This window comes from Pelophylax lessonae, assembly GCF_965119305.1.
Source record: "Pelophylax lessonae genome assembly, chromosome: 6".
Classification (NCBI taxonomy): domain Eukaryota; kingdom Metazoa; phylum Chordata; class Amphibia; order Anura; family Ranidae; genus Pelophylax; species Pelophylax lessonae.
In genome coordinates, this window is record NC_138773.1 from 253,291,799 (window position 1) to 253,315,372 (window position 23,574).

The 23,574-nt window shown below is 42.5% G+C and overlaps 1 protein-coding gene across 1 annotated transcript in view; it reads left to right on the plus strand.

Annotated features, from left to right (window-relative positions):
* TLK1 (tousled like kinase 1) overlaps positions 1 to 23,574 on the plus strand; it is a 494,176-nt gene that overhangs the window by 154,242 nt on the left and 316,360 nt on the right. Inside the window, exon 2 of the mRNA XM_082260299.1 lies at positions 19,589 to 19,677. The gene's annotated coding sequence lies outside the window, so the exon portion shown is untranslated. The remainder of the gene's footprint in view (positions 1 to 19,588; positions 19,678 to 23,574) is intronic.

Sequence of the window (23,574 nt, forward strand, 5' to 3'; positions counted from 1 at the left end):
ATTCACTAATAGGCTCCTTCTTATGGCAATCCCGCCCAGCTAAATTTAGCAGGAAGGTTCTATGCAGACCTTGGACACAAGGGGGCTTGGCTTGCCCAGATTAGTATACCTACTATTTGGTAGCCATGCTCGCCCATAGGCTTATCTCTGATTACACAAATGCCTCAGTAGTATTGGAAGCGACTAGAGAATGGTCTGGTGCCATCTGTGACACACCTCTATCCCAATATAAACATAAAAAGAAGAAATTGGCCCCGGGACTTTACATGAGGTGAGCACATGTGGCCAGTGATAAAAAATGAATATAAATATATAAAAAAAGTATTTGCAACCTTTATTAAAATTTGTTATAGTGAGTAATAAATAACATCGTGCACCATAAAACACATGAAAATGCCAAACCGATTAGTAGTATTGCAATACACGATACTGATAATAAGTATCATTACATAAGTTACATAATACATAAATGTATACATAATAGTACAATGCATCTTGGTCTCAAAAACATAAAAATATAATGCATCTTGGTCTCGACGCATTTTGCAAGCTAACGCTCGCTTCTTCAAGAGTGGATGCATAGGAAGTATGTCTAAAGAAAAAAACATCAATATTGGAGTACAAACTAAAAATTATGGAAAAAAAATTCTGTAATTAATCGGGAACTCAATGGAGGACCCAATATTTACGAAACGTCTGGAATCAAAAGATAGGCTTCTATTAGGTGGTGGTGGGATAGGTTTGACCCAGGAGCTGAAGGGTCCAAGCGGACGAAAGCCAACACGGAGGCATATGTGATGGGTGTGTAGGATGAAAAAATGTACCTTCCACATCTGTCATAAAAAAATATATGAGTAATAGCAGTATAAATATAAATTGTATTGTCTAATGTGTCAGAGTAATAAGGTAATATGATAGATGAAGGAATGGCTTGTGAAGTAGTAGCGTGACAGTGCCATGGTTGGAAAAGGAAAAGAAAAAAGGGAGAAGTGAAATGAAACTGACACTAGATAAATAGCAAAGTCGCTGGTAAGAAGAATGTAGGCATAGGTGAAAAAGAAAAGTAAAACAGTGAAAAAAGTTCCAAACACCCAGATTTAACAGAGAATTGTGAGAATGAATAAGCAAGTACCTACCATAGAGATAAGAGCTGGTGACATAAAATAAGTGTACAAATGTTGAAAAAAGAGAAGAGTATCCCAACTATCATCCTTCCCAAAGATGCCCCAGGCAGGCATGGTCCGTGGGACCCTAACGTCATGTGGCAGGTGGCAAGTGAAGGGTCAAACAGAACAAAGGCATCTGTGACCTCGTGGGGGAGAAGGATGCCGGCTGCGGACTTCCCCCAGCAGCCTCAAGATGATGTGGCACTTATCGGCGTGATGATGTCATGTGCATGCGCTGACGTCACACAACGAGCATGCGACATGACGCCGATGTATAGGTTGACTCGCCCGTCTGAACAGGAAGGATGGGGGCAGCAAAGGATGAAAACCTCCTTCTTCATACATCCCAGCTCCTGGGACATAGAGACCCACCAAACAAAAAACCCATCAAAGGAACCAGAATCGAATGGACAACCAATGTAAGGATGTCACATTGGAAAAATAGAAATAAAAATAATAATTATAATAAAAAATAAAACCCCGGTCAGGATGATACCAGACCGTTTTGGGCACAAATAGGTGTCTTCCACCCAAAATTCAATAGCAACTAGAGAATGCCATCTGTGACACACCTCCATCCCAATATAAACCTAAAAAGAAGAAATTGGCCCCGGGACTTTACATGAGGTGAGCACATGTGGCTAGTGATAAAAACAGAATATAAATATATAGAAAAAGTATTTGCAACCTTTATTAAAATGTATTATAGTGAGTAATAAATAACATCATGCACCATAAAACACATGAAATTGCCAAACCGATTAGTGGTATTGCAATACACGATACTGATAATGAGTTACATAAATGTATAAAATAGTAGTGCAGCTCAGTCTAAAATCCTCTGATAGATATCCCACAGAGACAAAATCAACATAAAAATGCACAATGATATTGATATAAGTATTGCGAGAGACAGTCCATAGTTTGAAGATATGCAAGAAAGGAAAGGTAGTCCACTTGTGGTTCGGTGAAAAAACGCACAGTAAATGTGACTTCCGTGCTTGCAGCTTCCCTCCACCAAGCAATCTCTGCCTCTCACCTTAAGCCCCGTACACACGTACCGATTGTCGGACGTAAATATTCGGCCGACGACCGATCGGCCGATTGTAGGCTTGTTAGTATGATGCTTCCGGCAGCCGATAGCGCATTTTCGGCCGAACAGAATCTGTCGTGCAGGCATTAAAATTTTTGTTGGCCAACACCAGAACGGCCGATTGTTCGCCAGTCAGTACAGAATTCGGCCGACAGACAGCCGATTAGCAAGACTGGGCATGCTCAGAAAAGAAAAAAGACAAGGAAAGTTAACCATCACATGACATCACTTCTGCAGTCGGCTGTTGTTGGTCGACAAAATTCGTGTGCAGTCTTTTGCAGTTTTCAACAGACAGGACAGCCCTGGACAGAAGACGGCCGATCGTTCGGCTGACGATCGGTACGTGTGTACGGGGCTTTAATAACGCGACCCTACGGGGTCAAAACACATATATCTCTCAAAAGAATCAGGGAACACAGCTCCAAGGTCTGAAACATCAGATGCCGCAGAAGCAATCCTTTACCGCTGTATAATGTCAAGGATAAGCACCAATCCAGGATGCATCCCCCAAGTCATGAAATAAAAGAAAAGGGGATCTAGTGCTCTCTGTATGTAACATTTAATTAGCTCATAAGCAAAGGAATCGCACTTACATGATATCCGACATATAAAAGCGAGTAACAGTATGCAGAGCCTGCAGCGTGCTGGGACCGTGCTGTATTACTTCCTGGTTAAGGCCATGGATCAGATGGACCAATCCCTGAAAAATACATGTATACATGTATACATAATAGTACAATAGTACTTTTATTCTACAGGCTTTTATGGTTGAGCATAATGTTAGTATATTTTAATGTGGGAACCAATAAAAGTTTAAAACGGGCTTCACCATGTGGATTTTCTAATTTTTTGGAGCTGCCCAGGGCCAATACATTGCAATGGGTTGCTATTATAGAGAACTGCATGTTTACATCAATGAGAGGATCTGCTACATCGCTTGCTTTGACCTATCAAGGGTCTTACTAGTGAGACAGCTTGGAGGAGTTCCTTTTTTGGTGATAAGCTTCCTCTGACCCCAAACAGGGGTCCATCAGTTCTGGTGAGTAGGGTCTCAGAAGGGGATCAAGTCACCTGGCACCAGTGATTACTTTGGAGCACTTCAGCACTTTTCACAGAAGCACTAATATTTTTTAATATATTGCACTACAATTTAGCACTAATAGCACTTCACTAAAAGTTGCACTTATGGTTCTATTTTGCACATGATTTTTGGACTTTTCTAATTTTGGACTTTTATTATGAATCAGAAGTATTTGTGCACTATATAATTTATTTGCAAGCGCTGTTTTTTTATCAATTAATTTTTGTCTACGTTTTTACTTTGTGAACAGCAGCTGCATCATACTTTTATATTGATATTTGGTTTTGTATCCACTTAGCGCGGGTTTTAAAATCACATAAAAGGTCCCCATCACAGCTGATTTGGCTTAATCCCATGTTACCTGAATTCTATTCCCTACCGGACCCTAGGTTATGGGCTGCTGAAGGATTAGATACCTTTGAGATATTTTTTTCAATTTCCCTTAATCACTAGGATGTGGCACTTTGTTTATCACCACTGCGCCCAAACTTACTGCGGTTCGGTAGCGCAACATTTAACCTATTACCTTTTGAGATATTTGTGATGGGAGTGCACTCTATACATTTGACAGGTTGAGAAATAAATTTACACTGCTAACGTGTTCTTTTTCCGATTCCTGCAACCCTGATACGCCTATTCATCCCACTTTCAATCCTCTCCATTTAGATTGGAGCAGGATGATTTGGAAGTTCTCCTTTGGGATGAAGCTCTCAAAAAAACTCTGTGATCTATAAGTCACTCCTGCCCTCCGTTCACGAGGGTCTGGATACCCTGTTTACTGCGTGGCAGTCGGAGGAGCAGGACTCGGACAATGAAGACTGGGAAGAACTCTGGAGTGGACCATTTCAAGCGTTAATAATGACTAAGGACCGGTTGATCCAATTTAAAATAGTGCACAGAATTTATTTTACAGTACAGAGACTGCATTGTATCTATCCTAATTCCTCTTCTTGCTGTTGGAGGTGCCCTAGTGACCTAGCGTAATTTGCCCATATCTTTTGGGAATGCCCCCAGATTCGTAGCTATTGGCAGGATGTGACCCAGTTTATTGCTACTCTGACTACTATGCATGTCCCTGTAAAGGTTGGCGTTTGCCTCCTGGGATTAGTTGACTCTTTGGCAGTTAGTAGGGCAATGCGCACTCTACTGGGCCTTTTATTATTCTCTTCCAGGAAGGTGTTAGTGCTCAAGTTGAACTCAGCTGTAGCCCCCAATTTACTCTTCTGGAAGCGTCCAATCAATAGGGTTGTACCCCTATACAAAGTTACGCATTTGTCTCTGGTTGACCTAAAAAGTTTGAGAAGGACTGGCACTTGTGGACAGACTCAGAATACACAGCTGAAAATCAGAAGTCCATAGGCTGAATTAGGGCTGCAACTAACAATTATTTTTATTTATTGCTTTGATTAATCAGATAATAACTTTAAAAAAAGTGTGGTATATAATTTAGTTAATAGGTAAAGTTTACAAAAAAGGCTATTTATTCTTAAATTCCTATATGCAGTGCAGGGGCTGATCATGAAATCAGTGGGCCCGTGTTCAAGATAAAAAGTGGGCCCTTGGCAAAAAAAAAAAAAAGAACTGTAATGCGTTTCTGAAAAAAGCACCAAAATACACATAGGTGTGAACCAGGCCTAAGACGTTTAGTAGCAGCAGCATACTTTTTTTGTATCCCCTGTCATAATGGGGTTAAAAAAAATAAAATTGGCCGTTTCTAGTACAAAAAGAGCAGATAATCGCTACAATAGGGGGGTCATTTATACTGTGAAACAGTGAAACTAATAATATATATTACTTCTATCATATATATAATTAATACACCCAGAAGTAGGATATATGGGCATTTTAACTAGGAATCAGACATGAAGCTACAGTATATGAAGGGTGGAAGGGAGATATAAATCTTTTATATTAAAGTAGTACTAAAATCATGGATTTGATTATTTTAAATATAATGCACAATACTGGTAAAAGTTACTTTAAATGTAATTGCAATGTCTTATATTATCTCCAGTCTATCAGCCTCCACCTTTTCTGGGTTGAGATGCTGTTCTTCCCTCCACAGAGTCTTTAACTGTTTGCCGACCGCCGCACGACTATTTACTGCGGCGGTCAGCCCCTCACAGGCAGAGCGACGTAGTACTACATCGCTAGCCTGTGAGGGTCAAGGGAGCGACCCCCCCCGCGCGTGTGACCGGCGGACCCGATGTCCGCCGGTCACTCGGCGATCGTCGTTGCAGAGGGAGAAAGGCAGGCGGCTGATGTAAACAAGCCGCCTGTCATTCTCCCCTGTGTAGATACAGTGATCATACGGTTCTACTATGTAGGACCGTTGATCACTGTTCCTACACCTCAAGCCACAGCCAATCACAGTTAGAATCACGCCCCTAGGGACACACACCACCCCTCCCTCTCAAAAAAGTTAACCCCTTCACTGCCAGTGTAATTTTACAGTAACAGTGCATATGTATAGCACTGATTACTGTAGAAATGTCACTGGTAACCCCAAAAGTGTCAAAAATGTCAGTCAAGGGTCCGATCTGTCCGCCGCAATGTCGCAGTACCGCAAAAAAAAAACGCAGATCGCAGCCATTACGCGTTAAAAAAAAAAAAAAAACAACAAAAATCTTTCCCTTTGTTAGTAAACGCGATAACTTTTGCGCAAACCAGTCAAAATATGCTTTTTGCGATTTTTTTTTTTTTTTTTTTTTTACCAAACATATGTAGCAGAAAACAAATTGGCCAAAAATGTTAAAAAATTTAGATTTTTTCATTTTTTTGGGGGGGAATTTCATATAAAAAAATTTGAAAAATATTGTTATTTTTGCAAAATTGACGCTCTTTTTTTGTTTATAGCGCAAAAAGTAAAAATCGCACAGGTGATCAAATACCACCAAAAGAAAGCTCTGTTGTGGGAAAAAAAGGACGTCAAATTCGTTTAGGTACAGCGTCGCACGACCGCGCAATTGTCCGTTAAAGTCACGCAGTGCCGAATCCCAAAAAACCCCCTGGTCGGAATGGGGGTAAAATCTTCCGGGGCTTAAGTGGTTAAAGTGTTTTTTTTTGTTCTTTTAAAAACAAACATGTTATACTTATATTCTACACTGCCTGGCCAAAAAAAAAAAGTCGCCACCAAAAAAAAAGGTCACGCACGTTGGACCGGCTTTAGCTTTAGCTTTGATTACGGCACGCATTTTCCGTGGCATTGTTTTCGATAAGCTTCTTCAATGTCACAAGATTTATTTCCCTCCAGTGTTGCATTCATTTTCACCAAGATCTTGTATTGATGATGGGAGAGTCGGACCACTGTGTAAAGCCTTCTCCAGCACATCCCAAAGATTCTCAATGGGGTTAAGTTCTGGACTCTTTTGTGGCCAATCCATGTGTGAAAATGATGTCTCATGCTCCCTGAACCACTCTTTCACAATTTGAGCCCGATGAATCCTGGCATTGTCATCTTGGAATATGCCCATGCCACCAGGGAAGAATAACCTGGTCATTCAGTATATTCAGGTAGTCAGTTGACCTTATTCTTTGGACACATGTAGTACCTATCCAATAGGATAGGTACTGCATGCTTAGTTTAGTTAGTTGCTTAGTTAATTCCAGATAGCGACCTTTTTTTTGCCAGGCAGTATATGTGTAATGGTTTAGCACAGAGCAGCCCTGATTCTCCTCTTCTGGGATCCCCCAAGGACTCTTCTGGCTCCTCCTGCCTTCAGAGTGCCGCAATTGCAAGCTGCAAAGTATAGTATAGATTGCCCCTATAGCAAGGAAAAAAAAAACATCTGTCTTTAGAACCACTCACTTCCTGCCCAGGACTACATGTCCCATGAGGCATTGCTCCTCACACATACACATTCACATTCATAGGTTCTCAGGCACCTACCGACATGTATGGACGGTGTACTGAGCTGTATGTGTGTTGCACTGTATTTCCTGATATGAAAACAAATAATGCATTCTGTATGCAGGCCAACTAATCGGCTGACCAACTAGTTTACATAGTTTACAACTATTTTCATAATCGATTAGTTGTCACTTAATCAATTAGTTGTTTCGGTCCTAGACTGAATCCATTCGTTCCTAAAATGGTTTTAGCCCGAAGATATATATGGATTTATTAATTTGCAGTGACTCACGTTACATTTGTTCAGGTATGAATCCAAATATGAGTTCATGTTCTTCTGACACATTATCCTGATGGTTAAGAGGAAACAGGAATCTCCTTATAACCCATTAATTCTTGCATTGAATCAATCAAAGATCATCTGAGTGAAATGTATGGAATGTTGTGGTTATTTCCAGATAGGATATGACAGTTAGTAATGTTATGTTTAATGTGATTGTTAGACGGGGAATGGCCAAAGGCTATGTTTTGTACCTATACACTTGAATTCTTTAATAAAAAGAAATAAAAAAAAAAAATGAAATTCTACCGCCACTTTATGTTCCTCTCTTCCGATCTTCACCCCCTCTATATCTGTACTATTTTGTATAGTTGCTAACAATAGCTCCAACGACAGCACAAACAAGAGGGGGGAAAGCAGATGTCCCTGCCTTGTTCCATTATATATTTTGAATACTGGAGACAAGGTCCCATTTACTTTTACTGCAGCCATCGGTTGTTTATATAAGGTTTTGATTCACTTAATCATCTTATTTCCCATTACAATTACTTCTATCGTACTTATCATAAATCACCAGTCTACCCCGTCGAATGCCTTTTTGCCATCTATCGACAGGAGTAGCACTGGGGACTGTTCCCTTCTTGAGTTTTGCATTAGAAGCAGAGTCCTTATCCCATTATCTTTACCTTCTCTCTCTCTCTCTGGGATAAAACCGGTTTGGTCTGCTGCTTTGAAGCTGAACTTTCCAATCTTTGAGAAACTCAGGAGGCCATGTGAGGACTTAGAAAAGTGCTGGGCATCACCTCTTTAACATGTTGAGCGTTACTCAATCCTTTTGTTTATTTAAGGTAACTATATTGTACATGTCATTGAGCCACACTTTACCAGCTGAGATGTGTGGCTCCGTGACATATAAAGAATGGTTACCCTAAATGAACGCTTGGTGGCCCGATATGCATATAAAATAAAACAGTAGTAGCAGAGGAGTGAGAAAGCTAGAAATAAGAGAGGAAGAGAAAAGAAAAAAAAGAGTCCCGCGGGGTTTGCATCAGAAAAACACTTAATTGAAAGAAGTATGTGGTCAAATCTGGAAGGTTGGGTATGTGCAATCCACAGTTGCCAGACCCGAAGAAATTTTTCATGACTGTCTGAAAGTTTAGCTGTTAGTTTCTCATTTACCATAATATCATTCTTATGTTTCTTGCCTGCTTCAATGCTATGTGTAGGGGTTTTCCAAGCCTTTGCAATAGGTAATTTAGCTGCAGTAAACAGGTCTGCAATCGGTTTGCGAAGAAGAGCCTCGTAGGGGTCTCTTTTGAAATCAGTATGAAATAGGTTACGAAGAAGGATGTAGACCCTGACCCATAATCTGCACATCTTCGGACAAGACCACCAAATGTGTGCCATGGTGCCCACCTGTGAACATCCACGGAAGCTGAGCGGGGAATAGGTTGGAAGAAATTGAGCCCAGTGTATAATACCATCTATATAATATTTTGTAAGCATCCTCTAATATAAAAACATTTTTTGAGCTTTTGGAGAGTGTTCTAGTCATGATCTGCCAGTCCTCAGAGTCCAGCTGTCTCCCCAATTCACTCGCCCTTCATAGATGATAAAAAAAGGGGTTTTTTTGGGACTTTAAATAATGCACATGATGCCCTATGACTCTGTGCCTCCATCCCTAATTATGGTTAAAGAAGAAGAGGGGATTGGGACTTTAATGAGGTGTGTGACAGACAATTGGTAAATATGAAATACCTAAAAACATATTTGATCATTTATAATACAGAAAATAGATAGTAATGTTGAGGGCAAATTTTTCTTAAAGAGCCTCGTCAACAGAGTATAAAAAATTAATGATTGCAAAAAATGTATACATGTGGTAAAACTTTCATCCATAATACGATTGAATCATAGCACAGGATAATGTATGGATATAGGGTTAAGAGCTGATTGCATAGGAGATCTCAATAAACAATGCAATGCTGGTTCATGATTGGCAAAAATTCATATAAGAATTAGACCTATAAACCCATGAGAATTGGATCCTAAAAGGCTTGACACGTTTCATGGAATTCTCTCCACTTTCTCAGGAGCAGATGCAAGATGCGTATTAACTGTCATTGAATCTGGCTCTGGGGTAACCCAGCAGTATACTGGTCAGTGTAGGTCCAGGTACTGGAGGGCTGGCTTTCATGCTAAAATGGATATCTGATTCTCCTTGTGTCAACTCTACAGCAAAGGTAGCACTCTCAATTTCATCTCTGTGTGGAAACTTATCCAGGGTGTAATCTTGTTTGTCTGCTATTAATCTGTTACTCTCTTTTCCCAATTTCAAAAAATGCATCTGAGACCTGACTTCCTGTAACATCATGTGAGGGCACAAAGGCTTTAACGTTGGTCTTCTAAAGTAAATTATTGATGAGTAAATCAATTAAATTAAGCCCAGGGAATGGGATCAGGCTCTGCAAAGGTTCTCAAAAGGGGTTAACCTGTAAGGGGTAGACCAGGACCTTTAGGAACTTCGAAGTGTCAAAGTTGTAAGTAGCTATAGTGCTCTCGGAGAGGAATGTCGTAGGAAGATCAAAGGGCTTCAAATGTTATCATCCAAGTAGGGTTGAAAAGGGAGTGGATGTCGACAAATCCATTGTCAATCCACCAGGAAAATTGTTTTAGATTTGCACGTCCCGGAGGGAACATTGGGCAGTGAATGAGGCGAAGCAGAGCAGATGGAGAGAAATTAAGCCCACGGAAAATTTAACTGAATCCCACAAGCAGAGGGAGTGAGGTAGACACACAAGTGCTTTTTTCAACCACTACTATTCCTTTATACAGGCTTTTGAATTTTACAAATACAACAATTTAGAAATTGGATAAAAGGTTTAGCACTGGAAAACACTTTTTGAAAGATAAAAAGTGGATTTTATATACAACTGATAATCAGACCAAAATGAGGGGGAAAGAAGGACAGAGGGACTTTGTCCCAAATATGCATACTGACCCATGGGCCTGCTGCTTTGAAGCTGAACTTTACAATCTTCGAGGAACTCAGGAAGCCATGTGGGGACTTAGGAAAGTGCTGAGCATCACCTGAGCGTTACTCAATCCTTTTGTTTAATTAAAGTAACCATATTGTACATGTCATTGAGCCATACTTTACCAGCTGTAAGATGTGTGGCTCAGTGACATATAAAGAATGGTTACCTTAAATGAACACAGGATCTGCCATCCTGTGTTTGTTGGTCTTAATAAATTAAGCTGTCCGGAAACAGACCATGAATAGAGCTGTCGGTGCCAGAAATAGATCACCTTCTGACCCCTTACAAGCATCTGAAGACACACACAGCATCATATGTCTTCTCTCCGTACAACAGCATTCCTCAAGACATCTGGCTTACTATTGAGGGGACAAGACAGGTGCTAAACAGAGTCTACGAAATGTTTCTGGTTTAATTGGCTAGGCCATAAAATGTCTATGCAGCAGAAACTTTATTTCACTGATGAGATATAGAAAATTGGGCACAAAACATTTTTTTCCGAAAATATCCTTTAAATTTTTTAATACCCCTTGATTCACAATGCTAGGTATAAAGAGCCAGGATATGAGGATGTATTTTAGTCCTAATTCACAGGGACAATAGTTTCTTCCTAAAAAAAATATCCACATTGGACTTTGTGTGGTTGTGTAACACCACAAGTGATTGGGGCTAAAGCATCATATGTATGCAATTCTATTTTAGCAAAGCACAATGTAATAGAGTAAAGGGGATCGGGCCGAGCCATGCTCTTGTGTGTCAATAGATGCACACAGTGCAGTTTAGGATTGAGTCAAGCGGCTTGTTATGGGGGGCACTTAGAAGGCAGAAGGAGCCAAGAGCATCAGTGGGGGACCCAACCCCAGAGTAGGAGGATTGGGGCTGACCTGTTCAAAACCATTGCACAGAGCAGGTAAGTATAACATGTTTGTTATTTAAAAAAGACAAAAAACAAAAACCTTTACAATCCCTTTAATGCAGGTAATGCATTAAAGTGGTGTTCCACCCAAAAGCGAAAGTTCTGCTTTAAGCCCCTCCCCCTTCATAAAATGGCCTTTTTTTGGTGGGGGGGGGGGGGGGGGTTATGAGAACCAGGTTTTGACAGGTACCCACTTCAGAAAAAAAGAGAAGTTATTGCTCCTGCGCTTCAGAGATTGTAATGTGGCTGATGGAAAATGTGTATCCACTAATGCAACTGCCACGACGGCTGTACTGCCACTCTCGACAGGTCAAGGGAAACCCAAATAGAGCTCTAAAAAAAAACAAATACAGAGGGCGCACCAGCCGAGCACATTACCTTTGCAAAAATTGGTTTATTAAAAGTATATGCACATCATACTCAAAAATAGGACGACAAATCAAGCAAATATAAGTGTAAGTCCACCCAGATTTTCACTCCGCATAGCCTGCTGGTCAGTGACAGTCATGGAATGGATTAATGGATTTCTCCAAATAAACTGACGCATTTCGAGGGGTGTCCCCTCTTCCTTAGAGTTGGATTTGGAATATGGGCAGCTGGTCTTTAAATACTCAAACATTCATGTTGACCCTAAACATAAGCCCCCCCTACAATGGGCGGGCCTATAGTGTTGAGTCCCCCGATTGGATAGATGCAAAAATAGAAAATAATAAATACATGTAGATAATTATAAACAAATGGATCTCTGACAATTGACCTTCCAACATATAAGCACACCATTATACAAGAGAGATATTCTATCAAGAGGATATGTATACATATAAATAAAAAATGAATTATATAAAAAAAAAAACTCCTCGTAATGGGGAGCACAATACCAACAGATAAATGTTTATGAATCTCAAAATGAGCAAAGTGAATTACTGACCATCATTGGAAAATTGGTTACCATAGTTTATCATCTAAGCCACAGGTGTAAAACACAAGGCCCACGGGCCGAATGCGGCCCCCCAGGTCATTTCATGTGGCCCTCGCATCTCTCCTGCAGCTGTGGCACCCCGCTTGTCTCTGCCCCCACCTTGTCTCTGTAGTCGGCAGAAGAGAGGCCAGAACTCCTTTGCCAGATCCTTTGTAGCTGCAGAAAGGCTTGTCTTTGCCCTCCACCCCTCCCTGCTCAGCAGTCTGCAGCAGAGAGGAGGGCAGAACTCCTCCTACAGATCCTGCACCTCTCTGTGCAGCCGCAACACCACCTTGCCTCTGCCCCCCCTGGTCTTAGCATTTAGCAGACTCCAGCCCTCCTCTGGTTCTCCTCCAGACCCTGCACTTCTTCCCAGATCCACCCACATCTTCTTCCTTGCAGCAGCACAAGGAAAGAGTGTGCATTGTGATGTAAGGAAGGGTGGGTGACTCTTGACCTCTGATGATGGGGGGCTCTTGGCAGCTCATGTAAGGGTGTAAGGGGGAGTTGGGTTCTCTGGACATCCAATCTTACAGATATAACCGGCCCTTTGAGGGCAACCATAATGCTGATGCGGCCCACGATGAAATTGAGTTTGACAGCCCTGATCTAAGCATATCCCATGGTTAAGATGTTTGTGGAGCCCAGTTACAGTGACCTAATGCAAGGGAGTCCACACATGCTAAACATGTCAGTGGACATCTGACACATTAGTCCATGGAACGCACGCCGGCCAAAAACTACAAAAAAGGCCATGCTGTGCGTTCAGATGTTGGCCTGGACGCCCGATCACTTCATCACCACTCAGCGAAGAGGCAGAAAACGGGAAAAAAGTTAACTGCAGTGAACCGCAAACGGCACTTCCAGCCTTTCGCAATCCCCAGACGGCTCCGGAAACAACATGGATAGGTACCAACTTCCACTTAGATTGCCTAGGCAATCCAAGTGGAAGTTCTCCTCCCTCCTCGCAGTCTTTTGGGACATGTCACATGTCCCAGAAGACTGTGGGATCATTCACAACGAGTGGCTCGTGCATGTGCAGTGGGCACTTGGCTGTGAAGCCGCAAGCTCTAACACCTGGGTGCCCACAGTTGAGATGCCCAGAACAGAAGACTGGTGCTTTTAATGAGCGCAAATATGACTGGAGCTCTTTAGGGAAAAAAAACCTTTTGGCTTTAGAAGCACTTTAATTCATGAATAGAGACATAAAGGCATACAATAAATTTAGTTTTGAGAGCCTTGCTTTTTTTTTTTTTTCACTGTATGTGTGTGTGTCTTTTTTTTTTTTTAAAACATTTTATTGAAAAATTTTATAGGCATACAGGTAGGGTTACGTTGAATGCATATACAAAAAGTAGAGAAAACCGAAATACAGTTTAAACAAACCTCAGTAGTTGTAACAATAACACGTGACTAGCGGCACACAGTCAATAACAAAGAACCTAATGAAGCGTACAAGAGAGAAAAGGCACGTGAGCTAGTCCAGGAAGTTAAGGCAGTATGAGCCATAGAGAGGGCTTTTGAGTAACAAGAGGGACTCGGACTGAGGGGGGAATGCTTGCCCTAAAGGCAGAAGGCACTGTGGGATCCCTTGGCCGCATTAGAGAGAGATGCGGTCCATGCAATGGAAACTTAGAAGGCCCCCGTATACGAACGGGGGGGCAGACACCCCCAAGGGGAACACACTGTGTCCGTGACCCCTGAACGTGCTCCCGAGGTGGCTGCGAGAGGACCATATTCGTAGATAGAGGGAGCAAGGGGAGCAAGCAGAGGGAAATGAGGGAGGGGGCGGAAAAATGGTAGGTGCATGTGGACTACCAGGTCGTCCACAATATTTCAAGGGATGGGGGGAGAAATCAGGGGGTAGAACAAAAGGGATGGGAAAGTGACTTCAAGACAGGAACATGAGGGACAGACAAGGAGGAGAGGAAAAAGCGAGGAGAAGAAGAGAAAGAGAAAAAAAAAAAAAAGGGAGAGAGAGGGGGGAGGGGGGGAGGAAGGTATAAAAATGGAAGAACCCATCACATCTGTGACTGAAAGAAGGAGAACGCTACCGGTTAGCCTGCCGCGCCTAGTAGTTTGCTATATTCGGAAGAGAAGGAGAAATGCAGCCAAGTGGCCCACGTGGTGTAAAAATTGTCGGGGGAAACGTGGGCTTGATGGGTCAGGTCTTCCATTTCCGCTATCCTACCCACTCTGCCAGTCCGCAATCGTGGGAGGCAATCGTGGGAGGGTGGGACGACAACCAGCGTCAGGGGACGCACATTCTCGCTGCGTTAATGAGATGGAGAGTCAATGATTTCTTGTATGCTTTTTGTGGGATCGGCGCATGGTGGAGGAGGTACTGAGCCGGGAAAAAGGCAGGGGAGTAGGTGGTAATGTGTTTAATAAGAGAATGGACCTCCTTCCAGAACGGTGTCATAAGAGAGCAGTCCCACCAGATGTGAAGCAGAGTACCGGTGTGAGTGTTGCCTCCAGCACATAGGAGAAGTGTCCTATGCAAATTTGTGCAGAATATCAGGGGTCCTGTACCATTTAGAGAAGATTTTAAAACCACTTTCTTGCACATATACATTCCTGGAGCCCTTGTGCATGTGGGTGAAGATCCTATCTCAGTCATCTCCACTAAGTGAGATGGCGAGGTCTGCTTCCCAGCGAGCACCGAGTTGAGCGACCCTAGGGGGGGAGTCTCGGCGAGAGGATGGAGTACAAGGTGGAGATTAAGTGACGTTGGGGGGTCTTACGAGCGCATTGGTCCTCAAAGGGGGTGGCATCTCTATGCCATGCAGTGAGGTCATTGGTATGTAATAGGAAGTTCCTGATTTGCAGATAGTTAAAGAATGGGATCTTGCCTTTGGGAAAACTCTGTGAAAGGTCTGAGTAAGTGAGAAGGGAACCCTCCCTGAAGAAATGAGCTGCCCTGTGTGGGAAGTCAGTCAAGGGTACAAGTGGATTGAGGCGCACCAAACCGGGGAGGAAGTCCGGATTATGATATAGGGGGACCATGGGGCCCAGTTTGGAGGCTACGTCTAAGGTCTTACAGAGCTGGCGAAAGTCAAGTAGGGTGGGGTACGTGAGGGGGTGTTTCGCACAAGGCGCCGGAGTAGAATTGGGGCTAGACCATGGTAGAAAGCATATAGGGAAGGGGGACATGGCGTCCTCAAGAGTCACCCAATCCTTCGTGAGGCGACCACTGTGCCAATCAACAATCCTGGACAGGTGACAGGCCCAGTAATACCTCAGAAGGTGGGGTAAGCCCAGGCCCCCGAACGATTTTGACGCGGTTAGGAGATCCCAAGAGCGCAAGATAAAATCGGAGCATATTCGCTGATAAGATTGGAAGAATGCAGGGGGAATTTTGATGGGAACTGTTTGAAGGACATATAGCAGTCTAGGGAAGATGTTCATTTTTATGATGACCAATCCGCCAAACCACGAGAAAAACCCATGCTCCCATTTGCGCAAGTCCGACTTAACTGCCGTAAGAATGGGGGTAAAGTTTTTTGTGTAAAGGTCGGACAGCTTGGCCGGGATCTGAATACCCAGGTAAGTGATGGCCTGAAGTTCCCACCGAAAAGGGAAGTTGTGTTGGCAAAAGAATTAAAGGCTTGCTGGTAGGGAAACATTCAGTGCCTCGGACTTCGAGTATGTGTGTGTGTCTTAATCAGGGGAGCAAGATAGGCATTTCCCAGATTGGTCCACAAAATTAAGTTTTGAAAATGCATTAGTCATGTTTGCTCAAAGCTTAAAGTGGTAGCAATGTATCCTTTGCAAATTTAGCTACAGGTGAGCTTATAATAAAGCTTACCTGTAGGTTAAATGAAGATCTCCTAAATGTGCACTGTTTCAGTGAGCAGCAGATGGTGACGTAACCAGCGCATGCGCTCTGAAGCGACGGCATACTCATGCTGTCCCTTCAGAGCTCTGTGCTGCAGTCATGACTCCTGTGTACATGCACGGGAGTGACATCATTGCGGCTTGGCCATTCAAACGGCCAGGGCCCGTGAGCCAGAAGACTGGAACAGAAGAATGGGTGTAAAGGAATGGGCTCAGGCGTATTCGGGATCTCACCTGCCCGATCCCGCAGGGGAAATTGACACTATGGCTTAAACCTGCACCTGTTTGTTTGTTTGTTTGTTAGGTTTACATATGTTTTTAAAGTGTGTTTAAACCCTAATAAACTTATTTTACTCCCATTTTGGTCTGTTAAATATACAATTTAAATGTTTTTCTTCTACCTATTTAATAATTGGAAAAAAAAGTACTGGTTGATCCTGCGAGAAATTCTGTGTGCTGCTAACTTCTGTGCTACTACACTGAAATCCCACACAGTGTTATCCGCAATGCTGAGCTCTAAATTCATCTTTGTGGATTACAGAACCTTCCCACGTTACAGAGATGAAAAGAGAGGGAGGTGAGCTGTAATCCTAACACTTCCTCTGCTAGAATGACAATGCTGCTTCTCTATAGACACAGTACAGTGAGTGAATGTTTTCACCCTAATGCCGGAAGTATGTTACTCGCAGGATTACCGGGTCAAAATAAGGCTAGCCATACATCATATAATTTTCCTTAAGATTTTGCACTACATAGTTGAGGTTAAATCTAAGGAAAATTGAACAAGAAAAAGGTATAATGTATGGCCAGCTTTAAGGAAAAAGAAAGCCTAAAAAGAATGCAGCCGCCACGTCTAAGGCCCAGCTAAGGCCATACACCACCAAGAATCAGTATAATGTTCTTGCAGAGATCATAGGTGTTTGCAGTCAGAGGCCACCAGGAAGCCTGTACAAATCAATGACAGGCACTGTGTCTGTTGATGTTTAAATGGACTTTCAACCCTTGTTCACACTTTGAATTCGGACATCCCTGTGTGACTTCATCGTGGCTGGCATACGACTTCTTTAAAGTGGAGTTCCACCCAAACGTGGAACTTCTGCTTTAAGGCTTCCTGACCCCCTGACATGCCACATTTACCATGTCATTTTCTTTTGGGGGGGGGGGGGGGAGCAGGTACCTAGGTTTGACAGGTATCCGCTCCCACTTCCACTCGGGCCTCCTAGGCGGCTTGAGCGGAAGTTCTCCTCTCCCCCTCCCTCTCTGCAATCTTCTGGGACATGTCACAGGTCCCAAAAAATTGCCCGTCCACTCAAGACACAGCGCGACTCACGCATGCGCAGTGCACACCTGGCTGTGAAGCCACAAGCTGAGAAGAGGGAGAGAACCAAGGCTTCCACCGGCCGTATCGCTGGATAGTAGGACAGGTGAGTGTGTGTTTATTAAAAGTCAGCAGCTACACTTTTTGTAGCTGCTGACTTTTAATAAACACAAAAATGGGTGGAACTACACTTTAATATGCAAGTCAATGCAAAGTCATGTTGAAGTTGCACCAAAAGCACTGCAGGAATCTTATTCTAAGTCAGAGTGATTATTGGGGCGTGACTTGTCATGCGACTTTGAACTCTCAAATCGCATGACAAGTTGCGGCAGTGTGAACCGGAGGCTTATAAAGTTTATGTCTAGGCCACTCATCTGTCCCTAATTACCTCTTTCTAAAATGTAACACTACGGATGTCTGCTTACATGTGAATAGTCACAATGTCTGTCAGCCTGTCTAGGGCCACTGATAAGGCTGTACAGCCAGCCCTCCTGTACCGGGCCCAGGCCCCATCAGTTCAAAAAGGGGGCCCAGGCACCTGTCAAGCAGGAGTGCCATCTGTACTGCTTTGTGACTCTTGTGTCTCCCCCTGCAGCACTGCCAACTTTCTCCCTCCGGCTGCACTGCAGGGGGATCAGTTCTAGTATCTGCACCCCCTTTCACCTGCTGTTCACTTCCCCCCTGTTTCCTCCCATGCGGGTTTCCCTCCTCTCCTGCCAGCAGCTGCTGCGGGTACACCTGGGGTTGTTTCAGGATGGAGAGTGGGGGAAGGGGCTGTTAAATATGTCATATTTACCAGCTCTTCCTTTCCTGAATAAACACAGTGAGCTACTGGTAGCGATCGCTTCTGTGTCAATTCATCACTGAAGCATAGTGAACTGTTTATTATGCTTCATTTTGTAAATTAACAGGGAGACTTAGAGTGCTTCCTATTTATTCATCTGTGCAGCTGAGGCTGCAGGGAAAGGGGCTGATGAATCTGTGTCCTCAGTCCCTTTCTCTGTCATAAATCGGAGACATCAGGGGTCTGTTAAGACCTCTGATATTTTACGCATGCTCCCCAATAGGGCACTAGACTTTGAATGCCATTCCAGGCATGGAATTACTTTCCCAAGATCCACAGGAAGAGGGATGCAGGTCAAAACGTTCATCCAGAACGATAAATACATCAAATGAAGAAGACGCCGCTCTCCCAACTAGCCACTAGAACATGAGAATCCAGATCGACTTTAGCCTGCATGTCTCTGCCAAAAGGCCATGCCCTCTGATGAGTTTTGCCCTTGGGTGAAATGTGTTAGAGGCCATAGCCGTTTGGTGGAGACATGCAGGCTGAAACCAACCTTGATTCATATGTTATGGTGGCTAGTTGGGAGACACGGGTCTTCATCATTTGATGTATGTATCCCTAACAGTTAAAAAATGTAAAAATGCATTTAAAAAAATTCTAAAAAAAGTAAAACAATTTAAAATTCTAAGAAAAAATGAAGTGCTTGTTCACATTACTATTTGAAGAGCAGTCAGCATTTGGATCGCTCTTCAGAGAGCATATGGCAGGCGGTGAGAAGGCATAATACTATGCACATGCTTTCAGAGCATTTGCGGGGCATTTGCAGAGCAGCGCTATTTGCTTGAATAAGTCTTGTCCGACGAGGGTATCATTTCTGCCATGGCTGCAAAACATAGCGCCACGCCCGTGGCATTTTAGAGAAAATATAATTTAGTATTTTGGGGGGTGGGGGTCCTGTCAGGTAGGCTGTATGAGCCTGTCATTGAGCTGGACAGGATAACTGGATGCAGCTGATTGCAAATACCATTGATCACTGCTGAAGATTCATGCCGATTCATTCTTGGCATTGTACATCCTTCCTTGGTCATATAAATGAGGTTTGGACTGGTGATTTTTGCTCTTGGCTTTAGATACACTCTAACCATGCTATAGAGTAGGAGTCCTGAATTATGGCTGCAGCTGCTGCAACAAAGAAAGACTTGAGCAGCTGACCCCCATTCCTATATATCAACTCATTGCTTCCGTTCTGTCATCTTCCCCGCAGATTTCATTCGGTGACACATAGAAGCTACAAGTGACTTCAAGTTGAATGACTGACCACCCTGAAGGGAAGAGGAGAGTTGCAGTCCGGAGGTAAGTACAGGTGGCGTGTTCATGGCAGATGGAGCATTACGTGTGTACAAAAAGGCTCAATGTGTTCCCAAAATTTGCAACGTAAGATCTCTGGGCTGGAGGCGAAAGGAAATGGTAAAGTTATCTAGACACAGTCCTGGTTTTCCTTCACTGGAGCCAGTAGACACACAACCTTTGGCACCCAAAGCAACACTCCCTTCCACGGATCACCTCTTTTACAGAATATTGCATTTTAGAATATTATGGTGTTCTGTAAATAAGCCTACATGAGATTACTGTATTGGGATAATAGAAAACAAAACGTAAGGTTGATAAGAGGAAAAAGTCCAACACAGACAAGCTGCTCAGGTGAGAGTGTAGATCAGGTGCGAGTTGGATCCGCAATCCAGGCAACACTCCAAGTACAAAAATAGTGACCACACTCCGATGTAAATAGAAGCATTGAAGAATTTATTCCTCACCATAAATTCCATACATGACTTAACACAACACAGGACAGGTACATAGGTTGACGTGTTTCACGACACTATGATCGCTTCTCATAACCATATGGTGTCGTGAAACGCGTCAACCTATGTACCTGTCCTGTGTTGTGTTGAGTCATGTATGTAATTTGTGGTGAGGAATAAATACTTCAAAGCTTCTATTTACATCGGAGTGCAGTCACTATTTTTGTGCTTGGAGTGATAAGAGGAAAAGCCATGCCTTTGTGTCAGCTGCCTATAGGCACAGGCCTATTGTGTCAAATTATAATTCCTGGCCTGCATTGACACTAGATGTCTGTCACCGGATTAGGTCAATTTTGGCAGAATCATGTGACAAAGTATGCATACCTCCTAACAGTCCCTGATTTCAAGGGACTGTCCCTGATTTGGAACAAAGTCCCTCTGTCCCTCTTTCCTCCTCATTTGTCCCTCATTTTGGTCTGATCTATAAAGCTGTTTATAAAATCCACTTTTTACCTTTCAAAAAGTGTTTCCATTTGCTAAATCTTTCATCCAATTTCTAAATTGCTGCATTTGTAAATTCCAAAATCCAAAATAATGGAATAGTAGTGCTAAAAAAAGCACTTGTGGTTTAAATAATCATTCTATTTATTTTATGTCCTATGTCTACATACTTTTGCTAACAAGTGTTCCTCGTTCCCATCTCAAAACGTTGGGAGGTATGTATATGGGCAATAGCAAATGTTGCCAGACATCCCCAACCAAAAGGGGTCAATAGTCGTTAACCTTAGAAAAGCTGCCATTACAAGTGTGTGACAGCGGCTCCTTTTCCTCCTATGTAGTATAGGGAACCGTTTACATCAGGAGCATTGGGACTGTGCCAGGCAGCCTTGCCCATCACAGTCCAAATGCAATTTGCCCTGATCACAATAATCTCCGTTCATACCACCGCAATGCAGTAGAGTGCGCTGAAAAAAAGTACGGCTTGCCGCACCTTTTTTTTTTTCTAGTGCAGCATTATGTAGTGAAATCCACCACACCGCACTGTGGCTTATAAAACAGAATGAAAAGTCAATTTGCAACATTTCATTGAAGTTTTGAAAAAAGTTGTAGTTAGCTGTGCAATGGCACAGTAGCCTTCTCATGGCAAACCAGTGACTGTATTCTAACACAGCTGCTGGTGTGAATAGACCCAAAATGTGCATGCTCAGCCGAGCCAAGTATACATATTTATGGAACTTTAGGAATTCGCTGAGATCATGAGATTCTAGAATTATTACGAGCATGAACACTCCCCGTTTCATTGACAAAATGGAATAATCCTTCAACAGCCAATGAGATTTTTCATCATGTAGGAAAATGTATATAAGCATAGCAGTCTCAAGCACTGTTCACACACCTACACTTATTGTTAGAAAGAAGCCTTAGGGCCCGTACACATGATACGAAAGTCGGAAGTAACATTTCGCCCGGCAAACGATCTGCCGATTTTCGGATTGTTAGTATAGTGCTTTTGACAGCCAATTAAGAATTTTCGGACCACAAAAAGAGGATGTGCAGGCTATAAAATTTTTATCGTTCGTGAACACAATGTCTGATTTTCGTTAATTAGTCCAGTTTTTGTCCGAAAAAAAAATCATAAGAGCAAGACTAGGCATGCTCAGAAAAAAAAGAATACATACAAAACAATTCAACACATGACATCACTTCTGGAGTTGAATTCTGTCGTACGAGAATTGTCGTATGAAAGTAACCTCTTCGCTTTCCATATGAGACTAGCATGCAACAAAAAACGGACAAAAGATCGTCCGATAATCTGATCCTGTGTACGAGGCTTTAGGCAGCTCTTAAATGATTTGGGTTTCTTTCCTTCCACCACAGGTGGAAGGAAAGAAAAATGCTTGATTCCCCCATCGACACAGTAAGTGTTAATGGGGAAATGCCTCCCGCAGCAATAGCAGCACTATTTGTTCTGCTGGTGGAGGTCATGGGTAGCCTTCCCGGCCAGCAGAACACAATGATTACTGCAAGCGGCTATAACTGCCAGAAGTAATTTTGTGTAAAATATCCAACAGGCTGGTTTTACCCCGGTCGATGCATGAATCAAGAAATGGACAGAGGGCACACTGACCTAGTGCATTATCCTTGGTAAAAATATATTTTATTTTATATAAATAAGGTACTCACAAACACATGCTTGATACAGGCAGATAACATTGAAGTGGCTGTAGTGCCCATAGTATCACATCATAGATGAAAAAGTCCACAGAAACTGGCTGACGTGTTTCGAGGTCCTGCTTCTTCTTCAGAGCCAACCTTGGCTGGTCTCTATTGAACTGGCTGAATTTCAATCATTGTATGGCCAATTTTAGATTATCAAGTGAAGCTTATATCAGTAGTAGAACTCAAGAAAATCTGAGAATGCATGGCTAAACTTATGCTCATGTAGCACAGAAAAAACACTTTGCTCAAGCTAGCAAACCAAAATAATTACATTTGATTTATACAAACATTTAACAGACGCCACAGAAAGCTGCTTTTATAAATATTAATGTTTTAAATGTCAGGTTGTAAAGCCTTTGATATTAAAGTGACACAAAATAAAATTCTATTTTAAAGGATGCATTCTTAACTCAGAAAAGTACTTTCTATTGCTCTTGATCTCCCCTTATTTTATTTGACTGCTGTGTACTGTTCCTGTTAGAGGGTGGCTAGGTTTGTTCTCCATGGTCCCACTGTATGTAGGAAGGTAGCCACTTTATCTTGCTCACTGCCAAGATGTAGTTGGTACTAATATTATTATACAGGATTTATATAGCGCCAACAGTTTGCGCAGCGCTTTACAACGTTCGAGCAGACAGTACAGTTACAATACAATTCAATACAGCAGGAATCAGAGGGTCCTGCTCATTAGAGCTTACAATCTATTGGATTTGTAGTGAGCATAGTGCAGTGCACATAACTGCAACTAATGTGTACTGATGGTTCCAAGCAAACAGAAATAAGGGGGAAATCAAGAGGTTCGGAAGCTCACAGAGGACATTACAGCAAGGCTGAAAAACACACTAAGAAACTATTACTGGGCCGTTAAGTGTTGGAAGTGTGTTTATAACTTTTGAAGAATAAGAATATTGTTTAATGTCACTTTAACTAAACTACTCATTCTGTTCTCAACCATTTTCAGTTGCCTGCTGTAGTGGAGATGAAAGAGTTAAATGAACATAGCTCACTATTCAGATATGATTTCACATATCTAAGCTGTCTTGCCTTGCTTAGTGAATTATAATTTTTGTTCTCTGCAGTGCATTACAGTACAGTTTTCTCCGGTTGAACCATACAACTCCTATTAACTTCAGGAAACACCTGGCGCCCTTGTTACTTTAGCTTAAGTGGCTGGTGGATTTCCGTCAGGTCTATATTTAAAAAGAGCTACGTAACTTGTATGCCAGCG